Source organism: Monodelphis domestica, chromosome 3 (assembly GCF_027887165.1).
Source record: "Monodelphis domestica isolate mMonDom1 chromosome 3, mMonDom1.pri, whole genome shotgun sequence".
Classification (NCBI taxonomy): Eukaryota; Metazoa; Chordata; class Mammalia; order Didelphimorphia; family Didelphidae; genus Monodelphis; species Monodelphis domestica.
Genome location: NC_077229.1, coordinates 342377874 through 342383873, shown reverse-complemented (window position 1 = coordinate 342383873; position 6000 = coordinate 342377874).

Sequence of the window (6000 nt, the reverse complement as noted above, 5' to 3'; positions counted from 1 at the left end):
CAAACTGCCTTCTTCCTGGCCACGTTCTTCTCTGGAATTTTTCTGATTGACAGATCTTCAAAGTTCCATGGCTTACACTTGCTTGCAAGTCTTTCTGTAGCAGTAATCAGTTTTTCACAACACCTTATCAGGAACATTAAAGAAGGTGGGGAGTTAAGGTAGAGGCTGGTTCCTGTTCTAATTTTATTTGACTAAACTCAAATGGGACCACCTTTCAAGAGGCCATTCTTTTTCATTTATTTTTTTACTTAAACATTTTTATTTATTTAATTAATTTAGAATATTTTGCCATGGTTACATGATTCATGTTCTTCCTCTCCCCTCCTCCTATCTCCTTCCCATAGTCAATGAGCATTTCCACTGGGTTTTACATGTGTCATTGATCAAGACCTATTTCCATATTATTAATATTTGCATTAGGGTGATTGTTTAGAGTCTACATCCCCAATCATATCCCCATCAAACCATGTGATCAAGCAGTTGTTTTTCTTCTGTGTTTCTATTCCCATAGTTCTTTCCTGGATGTGGATAGCATTCTTTCTCATTAGTCCCTCATAATTGTCCTGGATCATTGCCAAGTTTATTTATTGCCATGTAATTGGGCAAAATAGTTTTTAATGATTGCCTTAATTTCCTCTTCCTTAGAAGTTAGGTCTTCCTTTTCATTTTTGATACTGTTAATTTGGTTTCCTTTTTTCCATTTTTAAAATTAGATTAGCCAGTACATTATCTATTTTATTTATTTTTTCAAAGTACCAGTTTCTAGTCTTATTTGTTAATTCAATAATTCTTTCACTTTCAACTTTATTAATTTTTCCTTTAATTTTTAGGATTTCTAATTTAGTTTTATCTGGGGATTTTTAATTTGTTTGCTTTCTAGTTTTTTTAATTTGCATGCCCATTTCATTGACCTCTGCCCTCCCTAATTAGTTAATATATACACTCAAGGATATAAATTTCCCCCTGAGTACTGCTTTGGCTACATCCCATTGATTTTGATAGGATTCTCAAACTGTCTCTTCTAGACTGGTTTTCCAGGTCAATCATTTTCTGAGTGATATATTTCATATTTCCTTTTAGTTTGTCATTCTTTTGACTTTGCTTTATTAATTCTTTCTGTCTTGTGAGATCAATAGCTTCTAACTGCCCAATTCTGGTCTTTAAAGACTGGTTTTCAGCTATGATCTTTTAATGTGAATAATAAATGCTTGTTGATTTACTGTATTTCTAAAGTCCCTTCCATTTTTAAAATCCTCTTATCCTATATAAAATTGGGAAATATTTAATGAAATAAATTTAAAATATTTTTAAAAGTTTATATGCTGCTAGGGAAAATCATGTTTATAAATAAGGAACTATAAATATATAAGAAAAATATAATAATAAGCATTCTTTTTAATTTCATATGACCATAAACAGAACCCTATCACCCTTTTCTATTAAAATAGAAATAATATTAGTTTGAAAATGTTGGTGCTCTGGTGGGCCAGAAATATAGAGTAATAAAGTCTCAAACATAGAGTTGAAAGGGAATTTAGAATTAGACTCATCCAACCCAGTTGTTTGAGGAGTAAGAAAATGGGTAGATATAAAGTGATCTGCCTCAGGTCACACAAGTAATAAATGGAAGACTTGAGATTCAAATTCAAGTCTTCTGTCTTAAAAGTCAGCCCTTGAGTTTGTTTCACTTAGGACTACAGAGTCATAGATTTAGAGCTTGTCCAAACCCTCACAAAAATGAGGAAATTTAGGCCCAGAGATTATGACTTGACTGATATACCTCAAATAGCAAGTGTTTGAGGTGGGATTTGAAACCTGGATCTTCTTGACTCCAAGTTCAGCACTCTCCACAAACCACTTACTTGCTTTGGTTCCAGAGGGCAGAAGTAGAAACCAGTAGAAATTTCAAGGAGAGAAATTAAGGCTTAATTTTAGGAAAAACTTTCTGACAATTCAAGATTTCCAAAAGGGGATCGGGCTGCATTGAGGTGTGATAAGTTTCCCATTGCTGAAAGTCTTCAAGCAAAGGCTGGAGTATATTATATTGAGGTTTCCTTTTGGATAAGCATTGGGCTAGTTAGCTGCTGAGGTCCCTTCCAACTCAAACCTCCTGATTCTGTAACTATTCGCTGTACCAAACTTATTCATGTTAGGATAACATAGTTTGATGAAACAGTAGAGGCGCCTTTATTTTTTCCACACAATCACTTGGGACATTGTGATTTTATAGGCCTGACCTATTTTTTTTTTTTACTGCAGTGTTGTTAGTAAAAAGAGAATGGATTCAAATTCTATGATGTCACCCTCATTTGCTGGGAGCCCTTCTACTCAGCATGATGTCTCTCAAGGAAGGACAATGTCCTTGATTCACAGGATCTGCTGTGGCCAGGCATTAGTGCAGTTGGATGATTCTCTCTGCTGCTTCTTTCTCCAACAGTGCTATTGTTGAAAATCCCGCTCAGGCTTTGGCAATCTGCTGTGGTTCATTCTGAATACTCTCCAGCACTGGCAGCGTCTGTCCTTTTGCAAGTCGTTATTCTTGAAGCCTCTTGGATTCAGTGTGTGGGGATGCTTCCTAGAGTACATGACTGTTTCTTGTGCCCAGAGTATTCAGACATGCTTTGCAAATTACTTTAGAAGAGGGCTTAAATCTTTGAGACCTGAAATTCTTACTCCAGACAGGTGGAAAATTACAGAATTACAGAAGTTAAGAGTTAGAAGCAATCTCAGTGTTCAGTTCATCCAATTCATTCATAAAGGAATTCCTACTCTGTCTTACCTGCCAAGTGGTCAGTCAGCATCTGCTTGAGGACCTCCACTCAGAGCTTACTCGTGTTAGGTCCTCTGATTCCTCTTATTTTTTAACTAAACAAACATTGCATTCATGTCTAGATATTTGTGAATAGATATTATGTATACGCATTTATGTAAAGATACTTGAGACAAAATATTTTACTACTGACTCCTTTCTTAGATTTTTTTTTGTCTCCTCTGAATTTATGCCCCCCCCCCAGGTATCTATTCTTCATTCTTTGTTGGCTATTCTGTATTATTCCTAACTTGGAAATTCTCTGTGAAGGGATGTGTATGTGTTGTATGCTTGCATACCTACATATGTATACATGTAGACTTCTCACATATATATATATATATATATATATGTGCAGTCCTCTCCCTCCCTTATCTTTTTCATTTTAAAGATCCTTTGATTAGATTCTTATGACAACTAGCAAATATTTTCTTACTATTCTTTTTCAGGATAATAAGTCTTTGGCCAGGAATCTGCCTACCTCATATTGTAAGAAGCTGAATATAGTATTCTATTCTCAGATGCCACATTCTTAACTGACTATTCATCTCTCAAATTACTTTTTTTCTTCTTTAACTTGTGTCTTCAATAGGCAAAACTGAGGAAACTGTTCCCTAATGGTCTTCGGTTTCCTGCCAAAGATTTCATGTAAATCATCGATTTTCTTTAATATACCCAAAATGTATTCTACCATTTTTATTGCTCAATAATTTATCAGTTGTTTCCAAATCTTCATGACCCCATTTGAGGTGTTTTGTTTGTTTGTTTGTTTTTGACAAAAATGCTGGAGAGATTTGTCATTTCCTTCTCCAACTCCAAATCACTATCATTTTATGGCTGATGGAATTGAAGCAGAGTTGTGACTTTCCAAGGGTCACACAGTGAGCAAGTATCCTCTTCTGAGGCTGACTGAATTCCTGGAGATCATGAAAATTGTGGTCAAAATTGTGAGACAATTGTATAATTATATTAATCTGTATTAATTATATTAATTTTTAGCCACATGCAGTGTAGCTTAGTGGATAAAGAACTGGGTTTGGAATTATGAAGCCCCACATTCAAATTCAGATGTTACAAAAGATACAAATAACATTTTCTAATAATTGTGCCTTAGGAGAGCAATATTTTCTTATTCTTTGTCATCCAAATGTGACCTTGATCTCTCCTTAGAGTTAAATCATCACAGAGAAGGAAAAAACATTTTTTTCATATTATGTGTGAAGTGCAAGTTTTTATGTTTAAAGTGATGAACACATTTGAAATCATGCTTCATTGTATGTCATAAGGTCAATTTGAATGTTTCAGTACAGTCACTCCTTATTTATGTTGGAAGAAATTCACATCCCCCAATTCATAACTGAAATTTCAAGTCTTTTGGCTTTGTACTTGTTTCTCTGTGTAACACCTTTCTTTCCCTCTCTACCATGACCCTTTTTTCATGACTCACCTTAAGTATAATCTTCTTTATTCATGTTCCCCAATCCCTTTCCTCTTTATTCTAATGAGAGATCCTGAGCAACAGAAAAATATAGAATTAGAAAAACTGGTCATACTACAGCTATTTAGAACATAGGAATTGAGGAAAGCATCATATGGAAAGGAAATATTTGAGCTGATGCTTCTATACAACTGAGCTTGACAGTTCATTTAGTTTCCTTTTGCAGAGGCACACTGCTGGGTGTGAAGATATTCTCTCCCAGAATGGAGGAAGAGGAAACATATGACAAATGGAAATACATATGGTCCACTATGACATAACTGGCATGATTACAAATGCTACAAAAACATTGTGAATAATCATCCTGAAATATAACTAAAAAGTTGGACCTGTTAGATTTAAAATAGTTTTGAGTGTTAAATAGTTGTAGATAAGAGAATGGGAGCCATAAACTGTGATAATTAAAATGTTTTGGAGCAAGGGAAATATATAACAATTATGACCGCTGAAATATGTTTTCTACTGTGTCTTGGTTTTATATAAATATAAGATGGTCGCCAGGGAATATATTCCCAATTTATGAATATGCCCAAGCCAACTGGGTTTTATAGAGAAATTTAATTTATAATACACTGATTATCAATAGAAAAAGAGAGAAAGTAAGAAAGGAATAAGAATGAATAAATCAGTCAGTTGGTTTTATCACTCACCCTAGATCTCTCTAGGTAAGGCTTCTCATGCCAACCTCAGGCTCCACCTTCAAGAGAGCCTCCTTTCAAGAAATGTTTCCAGAGAATTCTCCTCCTTCAGAGCCAGCCTTCTCTCCTGGTCCTCCAACAGAGCAATCTCCTCAGTCTTCCTTTAGAGCCACCTCGATCAGAGCAAAAACCTCCTTCCCCTCTCCTCAGACCCCGCTATCTTTAAGGAAACCATCTAAGTCCCCTCCCCTCAGTTCTCCCATCTACCAATCACTGTCGATGTCTCCCCTGTGCCAATGGTGGCTCTAGCTTAACCCAGGACCGCCCAGAGGTCTGTTTCCTTTGCACATGTCTGTTGTAGGTCATATTCTCAAATAATTAAATCTTGATCTATGCTGCAGCCCTTCCTAAATCCTGTTACTCTAAGTAGGGTGGAGATTGTATTTTCCAAGATCTGGTTCTGTCATTCCAAGTATCTCTATTGTATCAATTCTAAAATCAATCATGACTCAAAGAACTTCCTGTTCTATGCTTAAGCATAGGTCAAAGCCCTTTCCATTGTTTAGCAAAAGGTTTCTGTCCTAAAGTAGTCTTAAGTAGGGAGGAGAAAGATCCTCCCATGCCAAGGGGTTTCACATTCCAATAGAGTTCTTACTATCAGTAGGAAATTTTTTTCCAGTATGAATTTTCCCAATGGGGAAATTTCCAACATTCATAAGTCTAAGAAATTTTAAGGTCTACAGACCAAATGTAAACTCTCAAAGTGCCAGAATAGACATATTTGCAGTGGATTAAACAGGCATTTTGTTGATACTTTCCATCCTAAATCTGGACATTACTATATTTTTCTTTAACCCACAAATAATTACTTAATGTATCATAAAAATCAAAGGTATAAAGAGTTCTACAGATTATCTAGCTCAATACTCACCTTTTACAGGTGAGGACATTAAAGCTGAGAAGCTAGAAAATCACAAAGATCACAAATTTAGGAAAGGAAGGGAATTTCAATGTCATCTAGTTTAAATTTTTTTCTAAAAAAAATAAATAATGTA